Here is a 22,879-nt window from a genome sequence, read left to right on the forward strand (position 1 = left end):
AGACAAGAGCTTCGGGGTACTGGTTAGTTCATAATAATGTTCCACCTATGGGGTTGCAGTTCCCTTTAGCTCCTTGGGTACTTTCTCTAGCTCCTCCATTGGGGCCCTGTGATCCATCCAATAGCTGACTGTGAGCATCCACTCTTGTGTTTGCTAGGCCCCTGCATAGTCTCACAAGAGACAGCTATATTTGGGTCCTTTCAGCACAATCTTGCTAGTGTATGCAATGGTGTCCGCGTTTAGAAGCTGATTATGGGATGGATCCCTGGAAGAGCTACTTTTTAAAAGAGTACTTTCATTCAGTTTCAAAGTATTGAGTTAGAGTACATTTAAGTTAAGAACATTTGGATTAGAGTTGTTCTGCTATGAAGGCATTGCTGGAAGTCAGAGCCCTCAGAGCTATTACCAATGGGCTCTTGTCGGGTCCCAAAGAAACTCAGGATAAAAGGCTAACTAACGTGCCTATTAGCATAACGAAGTGTGCACTGGCCTTGAGCTCACTCTGTACCTGTGGCTCCTCTCTGCTCTTCCACACTCCCTCCCCCTACCCTAAACCTCTCTAGCTCAGAGGCTTTGTTCCTCCAGTTTCAGATTCTTTTAAAAACCTGCCATTTCAGCCATGTGCTTTCTTGGATCTCTTTTGGTCCCATCTCCTCTTCCTCTCGTGCTCTTCCCCAATCTCTCCCCTCTCATGGCCTAGTCTATTCTGCTGGTCATGTTCAATCTGCCACTTTCTGTCTTTGCTCTGGATTCTTCAAGTCAAGCCAGGATTTAGCTCTGGAAGTACAAGAGGGAGGGGGTACTTAGGGCCAGGACATGCAGCAAAGATAACACCACACAGCAGAACTCATGCAAGATTTATTGGGGTGGAAAGTAAAAGACCATCTGGCGGAGGGGTTGAGGGTGGATGCAGATAGACAGAGAGAAAGAGACAGTGAGAGAACATGAGAGAGAAAAACTCAAGAAGAGTCAGAGCAAGTCTCTGCCCTTAAAGGAACTTCATGGGAAAACAAAGAACTTCTAAGTGTGGAAAATTTCCACCCATGATTGCAGGAAAGCCCCTGAAACTTCAGTGCTCCTTCAGAAAGAGAATTCTTCTCTGTAAGGCAACGGGCCTCCTCACCTGTTTCCTGAGCTTAGACTTAAATAAAGCTTATCTCCTCCATCAGTTATGTCTTCTGCTTTAGAACAAAACAAATTAGGAAGTAGGACCTTCAACACAGACTGGGGATGTCCTTGATTAAAAAGCTAAATTGTAGTTTGAATGTTTTGGCTATGACTAGTAATGAGTAGCTGTTATCTTGTTAAATGAGTTAATTCAGATCCTAACTAAGGGGTTCCTTTAGATATTTTGGTCAGTGCTTTTGCCATTAGGTAGCTTAATAGTCTTAAAAGTCCTCTGGTCTCAGTAGTGGTATTAGACATATGTTCGGGTCACAAAGAGACCACCACTCCAACTGAAGTGTCAAACACTTTACAGGCAAACTTTACTCTTGATCAAGAGAGTGTGCTGGGAACACCAAGATAGCAAGCAAAGGTTTCACTGGGTGGGAAGGATTTAAACAGTTTCCTAAAATTCTTACAAAGTAGGAGAGATAAAAATATTTTAGTTCTTTGTCTTAAACACAAGTTTTATAGTATTTGATAAAAAAAATTCACATTTGCTATTTATTACAGTGGGACCAGAACTGTTTCTTTAAGGAGAAGGCAGAAACTTTTGGGAGCAGTATTTGGACACCATAACCATTAATTAGGCTAAGGCCAGAGGTACTGAATGTCATGCCTAGGGCTTTTGGAATGGTTAAAAATAAAAAGACAGGAAAGAAAAGGAAAGGGGAATAAATAAAAGGAAGCCATATAATTGCCTGAGCAAATTATCTGAGCATAGACCCTAACAGTAATCATAAAGTACTCTTTTACAGTGTCAGGAAAACTTGCTTCTTCCAAAATACCATGGAATTATAGATCGGCTGAATGAGCTCTGTTTGAAACTTTTAAGTCTTTACGTTTGTGTGCGTGTGCGTGTGCGTGTGTGTGTAGGCATATATGTGCCACTGCATGGAATGGGGTCAGAGACAGTTTGGGACCTTTTATGGGTTTTAAGGATCAAACTCAGGTTGTCATGCTTGTAGGGCAAGTGCTTTTACCTGGTTTGCCATCTCCCCATCCCCCTCTCCTTGTATTTATGGATGATGCCCCTTAAAGAAAGCCCTTTATTATTTTTATACTGGGGATACAACCCCAGGGCCTTGTGTATGCTAAACACACACTTAGCATTTGGCCATTATTTTATCCTTTTTTTTTTTCTTTTTCTTGTTTAGAAAATCAAGTCCTTTAAGATTATTAAGTTTTTTATTTTGTTTTAAATTGAAGAGTAATGAACTTGTTATGGGAAGCCCGCTAGAGAAGACCACTCAGACACAGTCTATAGCCAATTGAAAAATCCTTATTCCAACTGACTGAGGCTACACTTAGATATTTGGGACCCAAGCGTAGTGCTGAACATTTAGAGTTGTGTTTTTAAAAGCAAAAATCCTGTTCTGGTATCTCACTCAGCAGTTGCAGCATGGCAGGTAGTTTAGGGTGGGAGAAGTTTACACAAGCAAGCAGTTTAACAGAAGCTAGATAAGCAGTTAGCTGGGGTGGCAGGGGTTGGGGGGACGTTTGTTTACATAAGCAGACCAGTTACCAGAAACTAAGGTAAGTTAGCTGGGCATCTTGACCTCAGGATCCTAGAATAGAGTTGGATAATTTTCCATAGGGCTTCTCATCAAAGGAGAGCAAATCCTAATTAAACCTAAAATGGCCTCAGCAAGAATACAAGATGAAGGAACCTCTGCACTGTCTTGCCCTGTCAACATATTAAATTAACATTTTCTCAGGTGATGTAGGGCAGAGGACCAGGAAAAGGGTGCACAAGATGCAGGGACAATTAAGATAAAGTTGTTGGGTTCTAAGGATAAGGATCAAAGAGAAGAGTGCATCTAACATAGGAATGAATGTCAGTGGTAGGGTGTTTGTTTGCCTAGGAGAGTGAAAGACTGTTGAGCTCAGGAGAGGCGAGGAAAGGAAGATTAGGTGAGTTACTGAATGTTGGCTAGCAGCTGAGTTTTTCTTGGGTGACTTTAAAGCCATATAACTTCTCTCTTGCTTTGTTTTCAAGGAAAGACAGCAACTTCAGCCTATCTAAGCTTTATTCTATTTATTATATTCACCAGGCATAGGTTGTAAGGGTCTTTGATTCACAGAAGAATGATACCCCGGGCTAAAATAGTATGTAAATGCAAAGAGTGTTTTATTCTGCACAAGTCCAGCATTCTGGGGTCTCCCACTACCAAGATAGAGAGACCCTGAAATGAACTTGCAGGCCCAGTTTGTAGCACATTAGGGGAATTCCAGGTAGGTGGTCCATTACAGGGGCATGGGGGCTGGCTGGAAACGCCTGACCCATTGTCCTTGTTTCAGGCCAAGTGGTGGGGCAGTTTCTGATTAGCTACCTGAAGCTTGGGTTTTTAGGCCTTATCTCCTAAACTGCCAATTGGAAGTCTGTCATCAGCCTAGCCTTCTCAAGGTGTAACAGAAACATGAGTAGGACTCTAGTTCTGCCCCCAAGGAAGTTAAAAAAGCATTACCAGAGCCAATCTAAACAGGGCTGGGTAGGAATGGAACAAGTTTTCTGAAATCCTGATATCCCAGCTATGTTGACATGAGATGTTAGCAAAAGGAAGATGAGAGATCTTTCAATGAGGACGGAAACAGGAGCTTTGAGATGAGGGCCTGTATACTTGTAGATGAGGTCTTAGGGAACAGGGTAGAGCCAGGTAATATTGTTAGCTTTATTTCTGCTTTATCTTCAGTGGGTGAGCCATTGGAGGACTTAGCAGGATAATGATACCAGATTGCTTAGAAAGAAATCATTTGTGGTTGAATCTGTTGGATTTAACCAAAGGAACGAGTCTAGAGGTGGGGGAATACATCTGTGGAGCTCTGGCAACAGATAATGAAGATTGGACCATGGCAGGAGTTAAGTGGGAGTGACAGGGACAAATCTGAGAGCTAGCAGCAGATGATATAATGACAAGAAGTCACGAGTCATTGTGGGGATTTCTAGCTGGGGTGATTGGTTAAGTAATCCTACCATGTTTGAGAGAAGACACACTAAAAGAAAGAATTGTATTTAAGATAATGAGGGGGTGAATGGCTTATTTTAAGTATCAGGACCTTGATTTATCTTTGAGAAGAATTGAATTGTTTGCATCATGTGGTGGTGTAAGTGAAAATGGCTCCCCATAGGTTCTTGTATTTTAATACTTTGTCCCCAGTTGGTGTAACTGTTGGGGAAGGCCTAGGACATGTGGCCTTATTGGAGGAGGTGTGTCATTGGGGTTGGATTTTGAGGTTTCAAAAAGTTCAAGCCATTCTGCCTTGTACTTATTGATCAGATATAAGCTTTCCACTACTGCTCTGATGCCATGCCTGTGATAGATTTCTGAGGTAGCATAAAGAGACAGGAGGTTTAAAAAGACACAAGCCTATTCTTTGACAGTCAGGACTATGTTTATTAGTGTACACAATAATGAGGGCCTGACTCTCCTGCCAGAAGCTGAAGAGAGAGAGAGAGAGAGAGAGAGAGAGAGAGAGAGAGAGAGAGAGAGAGAGAGAATGAATGGCTGCAACTCTTATGGGGCAGAGTAAGGGGTGGAAGTAGTTGCAGCAAGTGACACATGTTTCTCTCCTTCCTGAAGTTGTTTGTCAAGGTGATACAGGCTGCCAAATAGATGCTCCTTGCCAGGGTGGCTAACTAAGGCTGGGCATGATTATCTGTAACCTTGTAGGAATTCCATTTAACAGATGAGACACTCTGTTCAGCCTGCCTGCTGCCTGCTGCTGTACTCCCTGCCATGGTGATAATGGACTCACTCTCAGAACTGGAAGCCCCACATTAAATGCTTTTGTAAACGTTGCCTTGATCATGGTCTTTTCACAGCAGTATAGACAAATGCCTACATAAAAGTGTTTCGAAGAGCTATTTGAGTGTGAAATTCAATATGGTCTAACTAGTATTATTAATGTGAAAGTAGTTTGGTTTGGTTTGGTTTTGAGACAGGTTTTTCGCTATTATGTAGCTCCAGGTGTCCTGTAATTTGCTGTGTAGACCAGGCTGGCCTCTTAACTCACAGAGATCTGCCTGTCTCTGCCGCCTGAGTGCTGGGGTTAAAGGTGTTCACCACAAGGACCTGCTTAGTGTGGAAGTACTTAGTCTAGGGAAATCGTTAATCATCAGAGAGAATGTGCCCGAGAGAGAGGCAGGGATGCAACCTTTGGATCTGGGCATATGTAAAGGCAGGCAAGAAAGAGGATGTACAAAGTGATGGTCTGGAAGCTAAGAGATTGGGGCTTCCCAGGAAAGCCTCATTTAAAAATGTCAACTGGGGCCAGGCAGAGTGGTCCACACCTTTAAAACAAATACTTGAGAGGCAGAAGCAGGAGGATCTCTGTAGAGTTTTAAGGCCAGCCTGCTGTACATGCTGAGTTCCAGGCCAGCCAGAACTACATAGTGAGACCTTGTTTCAAAGTTAAATATACTTGGGCATGGAGGTGTACACCTGCAGTGGATGAGAGACTGGAAGATCCCAAGTTTGAGGCCAGCCTGGGTTATATAGCAATAACCTGTATCAACACATACTTAAAAAGAAAAAGAAGCTGGGTGTGGTGGCACACGCCTCTAATCCCAGCACCCGGGAGGCAGAGGCAGGTGAATTTATGAGTTCGAGGCCAGCCTGGTCTACAAAGTGAGTTCCAGGACAGCCAGGGCTACACAGAGAAACCCTGTCTCAAAAAAACAAAAAAAGAAAAGAAAAAAAGAAATGAGGGGAGAGGAAGCAGAGGGGCAGGGGAAGAAGAAAGAGTGAGAAGGTGGGCCAGAGAGACTGACTGGCCTAGAGAAAGTCAAAGGTAAGATGAAGACCAAACACCGAGTTGAGCGTGGCCTTCTTAATTGCTTTTGTTTTTATTTTTTGAGACAAGGTCATAATGCAATGCAGACTGTAGACCTCTTGCCTCATTTTCCCCAGTCCTGGGGTTATAAGAATATGCTAACATGCCTAGAAAGACTTGATTTTTAAGGTAAGACTGTCTTTTTTTTTTTTTTTTTTTTTTAATATGGGACACTTCATGAATTTACATGTCATCCTTGTGCAGGGGCCATGCTAATCTTCTCTGTATGATTCTAAGTTTAGTATATGTGCTACATGAGCGAGCACAAACTGTTCTTAATGAGAGATGGTTCTAGATTGTAGTGGGTTGAAAATAAATATGAGGTAGGCCTACTCTTAGGAAAATTTGTGTAAAGAGTAGAGACGGTCATGGTAATGACTAAAGACTGATTCCAATGAGTTCATTTTAAGGGAGGAGAGAATGAAGCGTATTTATAAAATTCCCGATGGGCAAATTATTCAGAAAAAGAGAGTAGCTGACTGGTTCTGAGTATCTGGATTATACTCAATCAGGTTAGCAGCTAAGATTTGAATATTGACTGGGTAGAGGGGTGGTAGAGGAAAATCATTGAAAGAAAACCTTCCAGAAGATCTCTCTCTCTCTTTTTTTTTTTAAAAAGATTTATTTATTTATTATATGTAAGTACACTGTAGCTGTCTTCAGACACACCAGAAGAGGGAGTCATATCTTTTTATGGATGGTTGTGAGCCACCATGTGGTTGCTGGGATTTTGAACTCAGGACCTTTGGAAGAGCAGTCAGTGCTCTTAACCCCTGAGCCATCTCACCAGCCCCCAGAAGATCTCTTGAATGAATGAATGAATAAGCAAGGAAGCAGGCAAATAAATAAGCGAATGAATGAGTGAATGGCTGAGTAGATGGCTCAGTGATTTAGAGCATGTCTTGTTCTTGCATAGGAGTGGGTTTGATTCCTAGATTCATGTGGTGGCTTACAACCATCTGTAACTCCAGTACTAGAGACTTCAATGCCTTCTTCTGACCTCTGCAGACACCTTTGTACCTCTGTATGTACATGGCACACATACAATGCAGGCAAAACACTCATACATATAAATTTAAAAGTGTGTGTGTGTGTGTGTGTGAGAGAGAGAGAGAGAGAAAGAGAGAGAGACCAAATAAGAAGTTGGCATCATCTGCTATGAGAAACATGCTGCTGCTGCTGCTGCTGATAAGACCCTTGAGGATGGTGAAGTGGGTAGTTTGGAATGGGAAGCATACTTGCTTTCCAGATGAAGACTGACAGGGCCTACTCAAAAGTAGAGAAGAAAACAATGCCAGTCATTTCAGCGTGCTCATGCTGTGGAGCACTACACAGCTGTAGGAATCAGCTGCTTAGAAGTAGACTCCAACCTAAATGATGAACGAAATGGGAAGGAGGCCTGAGGGTGTAGGGCTTCCCATTGTAAGAGCCAGTAGATAAGAAGATAAGAAATGGTATGTAGGGGGCAGAAACTTCACTGCTGTTTCGCTAGTTGATAGGAAGCTCTCTCTGGGTGTTTAATCTCTGAGGATCATAATGAGAAAGGAGGAGCTAATGACACCTGTGATGACATATGTAGAGGCCAAGGAGTTCTCTTCATGGCACACAGCTGTCTCTGGTGGAAACTGGGGTGATGGTGGTAGCAGTGGGGGTGGGGAAGCTGTGCTTTTTACTTCTCACTTTTCTGCCTTCTGTAGTTTGCTGTTAGAATTGGGTTTTACACCATGAAAATGAAGCCCGTTTATGTGTTCTGGAATTTACTCTGCCTAAGCTTGCCTGACGTGAGTCTGTCTGTCCGAGCACTGGGCTCTTCCCTGGAAGAGGGACTGCCCACGACATCTTTCAATTCTCCTCGTTTGCTTCCTACCAGTTCTAAAGATTGCCAGCATCTAGTATCTGAATGTTGGGTAGAAAAAAAAGCAATGAATTGCTTTCCTATTCTTTTGAGATTAACCCCAGGCCTTAGAACTTAGATAGCACCATCCTAAAAGCAACTTCTTTATAATAAAGGCCAAAGAATTTCTTGTTGTATTCCCAGTATGTCAAGACATTAATGCAAGAGGAAGGCAGGCTACATTTCTCCTGTTTTCCCTCGGCCTCAACAAAAGATCCCCTATTCTTCAGTGGAAACTTAGCATCAAGGGGTCTCGAGAGATGACTGAGTCAGGCTAGTGAGTCCTGAACACTCTGACCTGCTACTCTTTTGTGCTGTGTTTGTCTAGGGTGTCTGCAGTAGGAAAAAAACAAAACAAAAACCAGTTTCTGTTGTTGAGCTAGCCTGTGCCCAGCATCCTGGTCTCTAAGCTACAGGTGGCCCTGATAGCGTTGTCATGAACATCCAACCTCACCTGTGCTGATTAGTTACCGACCGTTGTTTTAAAATATTTGCCTCCACATTACAAGTGGTTAAGTGTTAACTTCTTAAGAATACAAGATAGCTCCGCAGGATATGAGTTATGACATTTAGGGTGTTGACTTATTGCTTCAGAACTGTGGAGTTTTTGAGTAATACACCATGTTACATGATTTGACTAAAAAAAAAAGCCTCAAGTTGGTTTCATTGGCTTAAATATAGTTCAAAGCAGTAGACACAGCTCAGATGAGGAAGTGCTGTACAATCAAGGAAGTAAGAGGCTTTAAAGATAATTTGCTTTCATGGACATGGCTGTCCAAGTTCTGATAAATGACTTGAAATAAGAGTAGAAGTACTGGAATAGAGATCCTCTATTCTAAATTAGGAGAGGAGTGTGGGGACCCTGAATGTGACAACCCCTAAGTCTCTGCTGACCTTGCAGAGGTGGCTTGTGTGGGTAAAGTGACGGACGGACAGAGAAGAAGAGGACCTGACACCACGAACTAGCACCGTACAGGGTATTGTTTTATTTCTGCATTTGTTTTCTGTTTCATCTGTCTTTCTCAGGTATTTAAAATATAAAAGGTATTTGTTTAAATTCTCATAAGTTCTCAAGGACCTTTTTGTCCTTGCTATGTTAGGAAAGATGCCACGATAACTAGTCAAAAGAATTGTTCTTATTTATTAACCTGTAACTTAAAAGAAAAAAGGAGGCCATTCTTTGGTTTGGTTTTATTTTTCATTTTAGGGAAAGGATCTTAAGTAAGTTGCAACCTTTAACTGTGCTAATCAAAATCTCCCTTCAGCAGAGAGCAGTGGTTTTGAGTCTCTTTATAGATATGTGTCTAATTATTGACTGCATTTGAAAGTAACTTAATGGTCCTGTGGTATCAGAGTTAAGAGCATTGTAAAAAGGCAGCTGTGCTCTGGGTTTGGCATCATTCATGCCTTTTAGGTCCGGTGCAGAATTACACTGGGAAAGACTTGAGTCCTGCTTTTTTGGTATTGTGTTATATTAATTTTTTGTTTGTTTTGATTTTCAAAACACAGTTTCTCTATGTGGCTCTGGCTGTCCTGGACCTGGCTCTATAAACCAGGTTAGCCTCAAAATCAAAGATCACCTGCCTCTGGCTCCTGAATGTTAGAAGTAAACGCTTGTGCAGTCATACCCATCATGTTAAATTAGTGTTTAGCCATAAATTCTGCCTGTGCTCTTTGAAAAGAGAAATGTACTGTTTTTGTATTTAGTCCTTGCTGTCTACAACTAATCAAAGAATTGTTCTCTATTCATTAACTTGTAAAACTGTTTAAAAGAAAAAAGTAGGCCATTATTTTGTTTTGTTTTGCTTGTCTTTTGTTTTTTGTTGTTGTTTGTTTTGTTTTTCAAGACAGGGTTTCTCTGTATAGCCCTGGCTGTCCTGGAACTCACTCTGTAGACCAGGCTGGCCTGAAACTCAGAAATCCGCCTGCCTCTGCCTCCCAAGTGCTGGTATTAAAGGCGTGCACCACCATTGCCCAGCGTCTTTTTTACTTTTGAGGCAAAGTCTTTCTATGTAGGTCCTGAAACTGGCTGTGTAGAACAAACAGGCTGACCTTGAACTCACAGATCTGCCTGCCTCGGCCTCCTGAGTGCTAGGATTAAAGATGTGCACCACCATGCCCAGCCTATTCATTTTTCTCTATCACTGAGCTATAACTCCTGACGTGGCCATTTTTAAATTTGGGAATTAGCACTGTGTAGCAGCCATATTTTTTTCCCTCTCTGAGTCAAGGTCTTATGTAGCCCAGGCTGCCTCAGATTTGTTAATGTAGTTGAGAATGACCTTGATCTTCTGCCCTTACCTCTCAAGTGCTGGGGTTACAGCTGGGTGCCACTGCAACTATGTCATGAGTGCAGGGCTTCGTGTATGCTAGGAAAGCATGCTTCAACAGAGACATAGCTCCATCCCAGTCGTCAGAATTTGCAAGTTATTAATTCACCAATGCAGAGACCCAAGTGTGTGTGTGTATCTGAAAGGGATGTGGTAGGTAGTGGTATGGATAAATTAGACTACTATGGGAGTGAGGATGAGTTTGCTTAGGAAGAATGCCCTGGCCTCCCTTTGAGCGAATTATTTGGAAACAGTTTGAGTGGAGAAGAAGGAAAAGGGATTGGAATCCAATCCTATAACATGATCCCAAGATCACTAAGTTAGCTACTGAAACATACACACAGAAATCAAGAACACACTGTTGCTAAATGCTGTTTTAGGCCTTAAAAGCCTAAGAGGGGGATTTCCTTTGCCCGAGTTACAGATGAAGCATTTTGACCTCCAAGTGAAGAAACTTGTCAGGCTAACAAGAGACCAGGCTAGAATTCTGATCTAGGCAGCCTCCCCACCCCTTTGCTGCATGATAAGAAGTGAAAAGATGGGAGGATTCCTTTCTCTGAATTTGTATATGGTCAGCTGAGTTTCCAGTGCCTATTCCAAGTCCATTCAGTAAATGGGGCTTGTTAACCCCATCATTTCAAGAGTGATGTAACATGAGCCCCATATGCACTTCAAGTTTTTTAATAGCAGTATTCAAAATGCAAAGAAAAGGGGTAGGTGAAATAATTTTCATAATATACTTATTTAGCTCAGTATGTCAAAACTGTCAAGCTATATAGATGGGTAAGTGGCCAATAATAAGTGTTTTAAAATTATTAAGATAGTCTGCTCTATATTCTTATACTGCAGCACATCTCAATTCAGATTAGCTACACTTTAAGTTGAACCATGGTATGTGGCTACAAATTAAAAAACATAACTCCAAGAAAAGGACAGTCATCCTACAACAGAGAGCCAGCCAGCTTTAAAGCCTCTGTGACTATGGGAGCAGCTTTACCTAACTTGATAGCTCTGGAGGAAAGGTCCCCTACCGAGAAGGCTGGGCTGCTCTGTAAGGAAAGAGTTTGATCAAATCAAATAGACAATAGACCTTCCGCCTGAGGACTATTTATAGAGAGCAAAGTCTGAACCCCTTTATCACCCCCACCAGAAACAACCTCAGGAAAACCACGCTGTTGGCTCTTAGATACTGAACTATATTTGGGGTAGCAGAGTGTGTGTGCTGGAGAGTCTGCTAGCTGAGTCCAGTCAAGACTGGAAACCACAGCCTTTGATGCATGTGTCAGTGTTGTTGCCTAAGGTTTTCATCCTCCTGCTGTTTTGAGATGGAAACGGTAATGTCTGCCTAAGAAGAGAAATGCGAACAAACTACTGTATAAGGAAATGTCCAGCCCTTACTCTGCCTGGAGCGATGTAAATGACAGTTTCAAGCCATCTCCGTCCAGAGATCATCTTGCATTTATAAGTTCTCCAGTCCGTCCAGCCATCTTTTTCACTCTAAGAAAGGTTGGCATTTCTCGTTCATCTTCTTGCTCCTGTGGCTCTTGTTCCTTTGTCTTTGACTCACTGAGCCTCTCTCTTTTCCAATTATGTTTGCTGTTTGGGGTTTGTTTGGTTTTTTTTTTTTTTTTAGTTGCTTTGTAGTATTGGTACACAAACAAACAAACAAACCAAATATCCAGCTCTCACATTAAAGGAAAGAAAGATAGCTCTTTTTTTTTTTTTTCTGGAGTATTTTAAGTGACCATAGCTTGGGAAAACAGATTTAGGTTACTGTAGTTTTATACTTTTAAAAAACAAAGAAAATTACAAATCAGGGCAAGGGGGTTGCCACATGATGAGGGAAGCTTGTCTATAGGCCTAAGATTCTGATGACATTCTTAGCTTTTGGGTCAGAGGGTGCTAGCAGTCTGCTAAATTAATAGATTCCAAGAGGTTTTTTTAATCTGTTAGTCACAAGATGTTAGTTCTGAAATAGAGGCAAGTAAGGAATGGTTGTTGGGAGATGGAGGGAGACCTAAAGCTAGCCCAAGATAAAGTAATTATTTCTAGGACCATCAGTCAGTCAACCTTTAAAGGCAGCTTCTTTCCCGGAGTTCTTATTCACAGTAGTAAACTACCTACGAAGAACTTGAGTCTTGCTTATGCTTCTCTTAAGAGTGGGACATTTAACTGTGGTTAAAAGAGTAACAAGATCAGGTGGGGTGGTTCAGAAGTTCTAGGTAAACCTAGCAAAGGTTGGAGGTGGGGGCTCAGATAACATACAAGGAAATTATATGAAGCTCCTAGTGGTTATATGAGCAATAAATAGTTGCTGAAGGAACAGACTCTTTGGTGGAGGTTGCCTGTGTCCCGGACAGCTCTTCGCTCAACCCTACTTTTCCTTGGGGGTTGGGGGTGACTTGGTGCAGAGTCAAGGACACAGACTCTGGGATCAGGTGAGAATGCTGCAGCAAGCTCCTCTGAGCACTGCTTCAAGCTCCTTTAATACCTTCCACTCATTCCCCCATTAGTCCCAAGAAAGCATCTCTTCTAAACAGCAGTTCCTGATTGGCTGGCATTGTTTGCACTAGAAAACCTTGCTCTCTCAGGCAGTCCTCAATTTAAGTCCTCCTGCAGGAGATGCTTTTGCAGCTGCAGAACTGCCCCCCCACCCCCACCCCGCCCCCGGGTTTACTTAGAGGCAGCCCCGCTCTTCCTGAGACAGGTGGAACATCCGGTAATACAGCTTTGGTCCATTTCACGTACACTTTGTAAGCAGCTCCAATAAACTCTTGTTGAGCCACTTTCTTTGGTCTATCTTGAATACCTATTTGGAGTCAATTCTGTAGTTTGCCATTTGAAGTTTACTTTTACTTTAACACACATGATGTGTGTTTGATACCCATGGAAGCCAGAAGAGGGTGTTGCATTCCCTGGCACTGAAGTTACAGACAGTTGTGAGCTGTCATGTGGCTGAAATCCATCCTGGACCTCTGTCTGGGACAGTAGCTGAGCTCTCCTCTGCTCCCATTGGAATGATGTGTAAGTTCAGGATAGTAAGTAAGCAGACTCACGCTGTTGTATAGCTCTCCTCAGCAGCTTCCCACACTCAGTCACTGCTTGGGACTGTAAGTCTTGGGAGTTGTTGAGTAGTCATTTTCAATTCTCTACCCCATACCCCTGTCCCTGATACACCTACCTTTTATCTTTATGTATTTGGTTATAATAGGTACCTCTAGAAAGTGGAAACATGTAGTATTTATCCCGTAGTAACCTGGTTTGGGTTTTTGTTTTTAATTTGGTGTAGAAAGGTCTTCAAGGTCCACCCATGAATCACATGTGAGAATTTCCTTTCTTACAGGCAGTCACATTCCATCATTTTTATGTAGCACATTTTACTTATTCATTCTTACGTTATTGGAACCTTTTAGATTTTTTTTTTTCCTTCCTGAGACAGATCTTAACTATAAACTGCTCTTGAGCTCACTGTAACCCAAGGCTGGCTTCACACTCAGAATCCCCTCACCCCACACTTCAGCTTTCTGAGTGCTGAGAGTACAGCTGTGTGACCTTTAGCTACCGAATTGTTCTCACCTTAGTGGATTTACATGAGTCTTTAATTTCAGCTTTTGTGAATGATGCTGCCTGGGGAAAAAAAAAAAAGAAGCTAAGCTCATTTTGTTAGATCTTTTGCCCATTTTGTTGTTGTTGTTGTTGTTGGTGTAGAATGTATGTATTCTAGGTAGCAATCCCTTCTAATATATATGACTTTCAGATACGTCTTCCAAGCCTATTGGTTGTCAGTGCTGAGATTGAGCAGGGCCCAGGAAGAGCTCTCAACTGCTCAGCCCTCTCTAGCCCTTAAGGAAATTTATTGATAACGGATACAGATGAACGAGTTGCCTTGTGATACCTTGTGATTTATGTATACAGTTTTTATGGACAAATCAGGTAGACATCAGTCTCCTCGGTCTTCTCATCCTTTCCTTATTCTTACTAGTTTTTTTTATTAGCACACAAAGTGATGGATTTTATTGTGGCATTTTCATTCATACTTTGTTTTGTAGATCCTCCTGCTCACCCCCTTCCCTTGTGGTCTTCCCTCATGCACGTTCACTTTCCCAGTAGCCTTGTCTCTGCTCGGACGTCTTATGTATATCATATGTATTCTGTTTTCCTCCTTACCCCCACTACCTTTTCCTCCCTCCTGTCTAGGATGTAGTTAACCTCTTCAAACTAAAGGTTTCCTTTAGTGTTTTTTGTAGAGCTGAATTTGTAGATAGACATTGCTTACATGTATTCTCATGTAATATTTTTCTTTTTCTTTTTTTTTTTTATTTTTATCAGTTGTGACTGATGGCCTTTCTGGTTATAGAAGTCTCCCAGCACCCACATGGTGGCTCACAACTCTCTATAATAACTCCAGTACCAAAGAATCGAATGCCCTCTTTTGGCCTCTGCAGGCAGCAGTCATGCACATGGTTTATGCGTATATACACAGACAAACAAATACACACACAAAAAGGAAAAACTTAAAAAGAAAAAGGCATAAAGGGGATAAAGACAGGGACAGGGCAGGGCTGAGAGGTGAGGAGGAAGGGGAAACTGGATGTAAAGTTAATTGATTAATTAATTAATTAGTAAAAATAATCAAAGACATATAGGAACTTCACAGGAAAAAAGGCCCTCAAAAGAACATACATACAAAAAGAAAATCTCTCCAAACATAGGAGAGAGAGTATGCATTTGTGTGTATACCTGTGAAATGGGTAGAGGCCACCATTTAGTATCTGGTATTCCCCTTGTAATTGTATGCCTTATTTTTTGAGAAGTGTCTTTCACTGAATCTGAAGTTTGCTGTTTCCTAGACTACCTGGCCAACACACGCCCAGCATCCCTCTGTCTCTATCCCTAACTCCTCCTCAGTGCTGGAACTAACAGCTGTGTGCTGGCACATCCAGCTTCTACAATGGCTATTAGGAATCCATACTGAGATCTTTTTTCTTGTTGTTTGTTCATTTGGTTTTTTGAGACAGGGTTTCTCTGGCTGCCCTGAAACTCCATCTGTAGACAGGCAGGGCTCAAGCTCAGAGGTCCATACTCAGATCTTAATGCTTGAACAGCAAGCACTTTTCCTACTGAGCCATCTCCCTAGATCTATGATGATTGCACTTCTTATTTTTTACATTAAATTTATTTATTTGTATGTGGGAAGGGGACATAAGGGGCACAGCATGAGTGTAGAGATCAGAGAAGTATCTCTCCTTCCAACATAAGAATTCTGACATTAAACAACAGTCACCAGACCTAGAAGTGTGTACCTTTTGCACACTGAGCTGTCTCACTGAAGTTCTTTTCTATAAAGCCTTCTATTAAATGGAACACTTAAAATGTTATTTCTTGATCATTGAAAAGTAGCGGATTCACAAATAGGCACCAGAGGGTGCTGTTTCCTGTCATTGACTGGACTAAGTAAGTACTTGCTTGGTTGTGTTTGCCTTTACACAAACAGTTCCTTTCCTATGTTACTGAATGTTTTTGTACACTTTTGGGGGTTGTTGGTTTTTTGTTTTTTTTTTCCTGTCCATAATGCAAAGAAATGTTGTTTGAATCCTCACATAAATTCTGTAAATTGCAAGTTAACTTATTTTTAGGTTTTTTTTTTTTTTTTTTAATGCCCATTGGTATTTTGCCTGCATATATGTCTGTGTGAGGATCTTAGATCCCTTAGGTCCCCTGGAGCTGGAGTGGCAGATAGTTGTAAGCTGCCATGTGCTTGCTGGGAATTGAACCCAGGTTCTTATTGGAAGAGCTGCCAATGCTCTTAACTGCTAAGCCATATCTCCAGCCCACAGATTAACTTCTAAGTAGTCCCTTTGGTATTCTTATTTACTGCCAATTGTTTGTTTGTTTGTTTGTTTTTTATCATCATCATACCTACTCATTGGTATCTGCCCTATAAAAGTCAGTGTACTGGGAATCTTACAAATGTTGAACTTTTTTTTTTTTTATAATTTTGTTCTAGCCAGGCACAACACCTTTATTCCCACCACTCAGGAGACAGAGCCAGGAGGAGTTCCAGACCAGCCAACTTTGTTTCAAAATAAATAAATCAAACAGGGTTTTACTACATAAGCCCAGACTAGTCTCCAGTCCTGATTCGTGGCCTCCTGAGTGCTGGAGTTATATGTGAACAACACCACACCCTGTTAGATGTTTTTTAGACCAAGAGATTTGAGCAGTTTTGTTGTTGCTTTGAAGCACAGTCTTCAAGGTTGCCCAGCTAGTCTTGCCACTGAACTTCACCTTTTACCTCTGCAGTAGTCCTAGGAGGTGTACAAGTGTACAGAGTACACTACACAGTTAGGTAGCTGCCGCAGGCTCCTCCTGTCAGTCAGTCTGCCAGTGTACAGTTTGTGGAAAACTAAAATAGATAATGACTTTCGCCATTCAGTAGATTGTAAAGTAACCCCCCTTAGGTGGGTCATGGATGTGATTTGAAAGTCTTAGAAAGCTCTTTCTACCCCAAAATAAATTTTACCATGGTTCAGTTTCTTTGTTTCTAGTCACAATATTATTACCAAGTGAAGATGTTCTGTGAGGAATTTGTAGTTTTAAAAATTAATACTTTTTATGTTAAATTACTTTCTGGCTTGTGGGGGGTTGGTTTTGTTTGGTTTTGTTAGGTATTTTTATTTTTATTTTTTGCCAAACTTTAGTAGAGTAGAAGTTACTGTTTTATGTCCTAGGAAGAAAATAGCTTAATTAGTGCTGTGTTTGGGAGGAGAGATTGAAGCTGAGGTCTCTAGATACTGAACATTCCATGTCACATAACACTGCTAGTTTGGAAATGTATTTAGGATTAATTAAGCCTTGCTCACTGGATACCAGAAGCCTGGGGGGGTATGACTCATTTAAGGAAAAGAAGGAAGTTTTTATTTTCCAAGAGGAGTAGGCTTTTTTTTTTTTTTTGGTTGGTTGGTTGGTTGGGTTTTGGGTTGTTGTCGTCCTGCTCAGCTGTATGGTTTGTAGTGCTATCTACTAAGTAGTGAGGCTCCTTGGCCTGGGTACTCATCAGCCTGCCTGTGTCTTCTCTTATGTTTGTACCAGTGCAGCTGGTGGTGAGGCTGAGGACCAGTTTTTCTTTTCATAAACCTAGCCCTGGGTCTTTCAAGCATTAAATGACTGTGTGGTCTTTGGGGCATTCCTTCTCTAAGTGTGATATCCAGTGTTTACATCTGCTAAAGAAAAAAAAATCTGGTAACTGGATGCACTTAAAATATTTAGCATCCAAAGTTTTTCAAAAGTTTGGTAATCCTTGCCATAAGAAACACTGAAAACTAAAGTGAGACACCTCATGATTTGGAAGGAAAGGAGGGACTGTGCTCTGAGAAGAAAGCCAAACTCATACAGGTGTAGAGGGCTGTTGTCACATATACAGAGTGGAGTGGCTTTGGTATGTCCTAAGGCTTCATGCTGAGCATCAGCAACTCAAGGTCTTGACAGGCCTGTATGCCTGGAATCCCCGCATTCAAGAGTGAGACAAGAGGAGAAAAAGAGGCAAAGCAAAAAGAGATGGAGATCATAGTCTACACTTTAAGAAGTTCATTGAAGTAAGACTCTATAGAAAGTCAGCTACTTTGTCTGGCAGATTGTGTCTTTGTGAACCAAGGGCCTTGTTTTGTAAGTTTCAGTTACATGTATGGATATGTGTTACATGGATGGATATATGTTACATGTATGGATATGTGTTACATGGATGGATATGTGTTGTTACATGGATGGATATGTGTTGTTACATGGATGGATATGTGTTGTTACATGGATGGATATGTGTTGTTACATGGATGGATATGTGTTGGTATATATCTGTAGACATAACTAAAATAGGCTTCACAATCTAAATTCCTCCTCGTGTTTCTATGAAGTTCCTGAACTTGAGTTACCCAGCAAATATTTGTTGTCTACAAGCTGTTTGCCACACTCTAGGGATCACTGAGGAAAATGGCCCCTCAGTGAACATCGTATGGTGGGACAAATGTAAGGGTGTTTCCTGTGACGTTCAGTGAAATCTCAGCCAAGAGCTCCCACTGCCTCATTGGGAAGGCTCCAGAGAATGGGAACAGCATGACCCATGAGTTCATTTGGACAGAGAATAGCAGAGTCAATAGCTGTGCTCATCTGGGGTACAGTGAGGAAGAAGCCAGTTAGTTGTTGGAAGAAGCAGGTAAATCTCTGAGTTCAAGACCAGCTTTGTCTATATAGTGATTTTCAGGCCAAGACCACATAGTGATACCTTGTCTCAAAAAAAAAAGTATTAAGTTTCAGGGAAAAGAGGGGAATACCAAAATTTACACGTGAATTAGTAACACTGTGGACAAAGTTTCTATATTCTTTTGTTGTAATTTTTTTGTTTTGCTTTTCAAGACAGGGTTTCTCTGTATAGCCCTGGCTGTCCTGGAACTCACTCTGTAGATCAGGCTAGCCTCGAACTCAGAAATCCGCCTGCCTCTGCCTCCCAAGTGCTGGGATCAAAGGCGTGCGCCCACCACCACTGCCCAACTTCTATATTCTTTTCATATTATTTACTTACTGGTTTTAAAGTGTGTATGTAAGCCCTTATTTACTACTTAGTTATGCTTAAAAGCAAGGTTTCCCCTTTGTTCTTGCTTGTTTTGTTTGTTTTTCCAGACAGTGTTTCTCAGTGTAGCTCTGGCTATCTTAGAACTCACCTAGTAGATCTCACTCAGAGATCTGCCTACCTTGGCCTCCCAAGTACTGGGATTAAAGACATGCGCTACCACCACCCAGCTTCTCACATTCATTTTTTTCATTTTATACTTTATGCCCAATAAGTTTCATATTACTGTTCCTTTACATGAGTTCCTTATTTAAATCTTCTGTTTGGAAGTTGCATAGTTGGAAATTAATAGGCTAACTGGATGATGGTGGTGTTTTCAGTGCTGAGCCCTTGGTATGGTTAGCAAGCACTCTAAGATACATCCCTAGCCCAAAATATGTTTTTAGAATTGATTATGTATCAAATGGTGGCTCTTTGTTTTTCTACTCATGCAGTAATAATCTGAACATTAACATAACAGAGCTGGTTTTCTGAAAAGTGTATGCTTGTACTATCTGTGGGAGCCACATGGTGGCAGAAAGAACACTTAGAAATGGAAGCCTTGCATAGGCTTGACTTTGTGTGTTTATTTTGGCTCGCTCTAGTATAGAGACTCACAGGGTCTCACTCTAGTCCAGGCTGGCCTCAAAATCACTGTGCAGTCCAGGCTGGCTTCAAATTCTGGTGATCCTCTTGTCATAGCACCCCTAGTGTCAGAGCTATAGGCAGGAGCCACCAGGCTGGTTTCATTTCTTTGCAATAGAAGTTAATAAAAAATAACTTCTAAGCATTCTTAAGATGCATCAGCCATCTTAAGTAAAATATCACAAATGTACTTGAAAGCTCTTTGCATACTTTCTTCTATTTAGCTGGTCTCCCTGTGCAGAGCCTGTCACCTCTGTGCATGCCTTTATGGTTTTGTTACATATTTATATTTTTTAATAGTAACTTAGGTTGTTTCTTTATTATGATTTTATACACTGTATATTTTTGTGTTAATAAGCAAGCTGCAGTGAATTAGTTTGTTGTTGTTGCTATTTGATACTTTGTTGAAGAAACTATAATCTTTAAAATTAAGTTCCTTATTTTGAGAGAGGCAACATGGTGCTGTGGTTATAAATAAGGCCTCTGTGCCCATTCAGATCCTGCTACTATCACATGGCAGATTTAGGCCTTATTCCTGCTTATACAAAATAGGATACCACTCAGGATTAAATCAACTAATATGTAAAGCATTAACATCATGATTGTTGCAATATGCTGTCTTTAATACGACAGTTATATAAACTTAGCATGGAGTGGATTTTGTGTTGTTTACTGAGCCCCAGTGGAATAGAGGTCATCTTGCAATACAAGAATAGTGAATAGTGGGAAATAGGCCTTGAAGGCAGTTGTGGTGGTTACCTTCGGAAGGTGGATACTTTCTCTAAAGTAGAAGGGGTCATCTACTAAGAGTGGAAAATCGGGGTGTGACAGGAATGGAGGATTGGGGAAAGCTGTTCAGGATTCGAAGTGTTCTTGTTCAGGACAAGATTCAGCTAGAAGCAGGTAAAGGAATCACCCATGTAAATGTATGTGCTATTCTTGATTGTGTGGATTTATTCTTAGCAACATGTTGCCCTGAAAAAGCATGAACCCTGCTCCAATCCCAACACACACACACACACACACACACTGAATGCCTTTATTCTGCTCCTATAGCTTATTCTGTAGTGTGAAGGACCATCAAATTCTGTATCTCCAAGTTTATAATCCTTTCCATCCTGAATTCACACTCTTTATAGCTTTTTTCCACATGACATGTAAATCATGTGGTCTAGATTCAAAATAGAATTCTGAGCTCCCCAGTTTATGAGTCTCCGCACCTGCTCTTTATTCCCTGAGGCACTCCTTACTCCTCCACTTAGAAGGATCTCTCCTCTTTCTTAGTGACCTCCTTTTGGAATTTAGCATGTCCTTGAATGTACTATGTCTGATCTTAGACAAGATATGTGCCATTGTGTCTAGAGTTAACATCCTCTGAGGCCTCATTAGAGAAAGCTGTTAAGAAAATATTGTAATACAAACAAGAAATGGCTCTTCTGCACTTTCACTGCCTGCATGTCGTTGCTCTGTGGCTGAACTTGTTTCACATTCTTTTTCTTGTTTTAATTAAATATTTAGAAGCAGAAGCAGATATCAGTTGGTACTATCTTGGTATGTATCAGAGTTGGACTCTGAGATGGATACTTTATTATAAAACCACATACTGCTATCCTGCCTGACAAAAAGAGCAGAGATGCCTCAGCATTATTTAATGCCTGGTTTGTAATCACATCCCCCCCTTGTTTTAAGAATATGCTTCTATTGTTGGCTTGTTTAAACTGGTATCTGAACAGACTCTATATTAGTTTAATAATATATTTGATTGCTAGGACCCTATCTCAAAAACAAATGAATATATCAAAGGAAAGAGCACTCTAGGGATCAAACCCGGTTCCTTATACTTGCAAGGTAATGAATGCTTAACCATCTGAGTCATCTCTGTGCCTCAGCCACACCTTGTGGGACAGGGTCTGACTTAGCCGGACTGACCTGGCACTCAGCCATGCACCAAGGATGATTTTGAACTTCTAATCCCTCTTCTGCCACCTGTCCAGCACTGGGCACCACCATTCCCAGTTTTTATGTGTTACCAGGGTTAGAACCCACAATTCTGTCCATACTAGACAAGCACTCAACCAACTTAGATCTCCTGGTTAATTTTGTGGACTTGTAAAAACTTTTATTAGATTTGGAGTAGGCTTTAAATGCTAGCTTTCAATGGGCAAGATTATGGCTACGTGAAAGTACAGCTCAGGCTGTAATTCACCAGGTCTGTTTTGTTGCTATGTGCATGAAAGAATGTGAAGAAAAATGTTAACAATGCCAGAGCCTGCTACCTCCCTCTCTGCCCCTCCTAGTCTGTTACCTTGGCTTCTCCACCTTGCTTCCTGGTGCACCCCACACCCTTTTTGCAGTCTTTATCACTCCTATCCTGGCTCTAGCTGCTGTCCTCCCTATCCTGCTGCTTATTGTTTAGTAATATAGATGACCCTATGTTGTTTAAGAGACGTGTTTCTGACTCAAATTCCTGTGAACTTTTAGTTTTGATTGTGTATGTCTCTGTGTGTGCATGTCATGGTACATGTAAGGGATGTTGTACTAACTTTTTCTGTTGCTGTGACAAAACACCACGATCAAGGCAACTTACAAAACACAGTGTTGAATTGGGCTTATGATTTCAGAGGGCTTAGTGTCCATGATGACAGAGCCAGAGCATGGCAGCAGAAACAGCTGAGAGCTCACATTTTGATCTATAAGCAGGAGACAGGGAGGAACACTGGAAATGGCACCAATCTTCTGAAACCTCAAAGCCCTTCCTACTGGCTCTTCCCAGCAGTTCCACCAACTGGGGACCAAGCATTCAAATATATGAGCCTAGGGTGTGTGTGTGGGGGGGGGGGCGGGAATTCTTATTCAGACCACCACAAAGCACAAATTATAGGAATCCGTTCTCTTCTTCCTGGGTCCTGGGGAATCAAACTCAGGTCCTTAAGTTTGGTACAAGTACCTTTACCTCACCAGCACTCCATGAGCTTTTGATGGCTATTTTTGATGGCTGGTCCGCTTGAATGTGTCTTATAAAGTTTGACTAAGAAAACTTTTACAGAGTTCAGAGGCATTGGCAACATTATCCACAGGTGGATCACATTTTTTGGTGATTCCCCCCNCCGTTCTGGACAGTGTTTCTAATAGTTGATACTGCCTTCTTGTCTGTCTGTCTTTCCTTCCTTCCTTCTTTCCATCCTTCCTTTCTCCCTCTCGCCCCTCCCCTCTTTTTCTTTAAGACAGGGTCTCACTGTGTAGCACTGGCTGACTTGGAATTCCCAGTGTATACCAGACTGGCCTCAAACTCACAGAAATCCACCTGTTTCTGTTCCCCACACTAGCGTTTTTTATGTTCTTGCCCTAGTGACTTTGACCTTGAACCCACTGGCAATGGTACTGAATTGTTGGATCCACAGCACTGGATCT

General features: G+C 41.5%; 1 protein-coding gene and 1 non-coding gene across 3 annotated transcripts in view; one reads left to right on the forward strand and one right to left on the reverse strand.

Moving 5' to 3' along the window:
• The window catches only part of Lims1 (LIM zinc finger domain containing 1), a 103,837-nt gene that overhangs the window by 20,724 nt on the left and 60,234 nt on the right, over positions 1-22,879 (forward strand). The window lies entirely within an intron of this gene.
• Positions 6,157-6,263, reverse strand: LOC115032292. Its single transcript, XR_003837932.1, has one exon. It is a non-coding gene; the product is annotated as a U6 spliceosomal RNA (small nuclear RNA).

The sequence above is a fragment of the Mus caroli genome, chromosome 10 (genome assembly GCF_900094665.2).
Source record: "Mus caroli chromosome 10, CAROLI_EIJ_v1.1, whole genome shotgun sequence".
Taxonomy (NCBI): domain Eukaryota; kingdom Metazoa; phylum Chordata; class Mammalia; order Rodentia; family Muridae; genus Mus; species Mus caroli.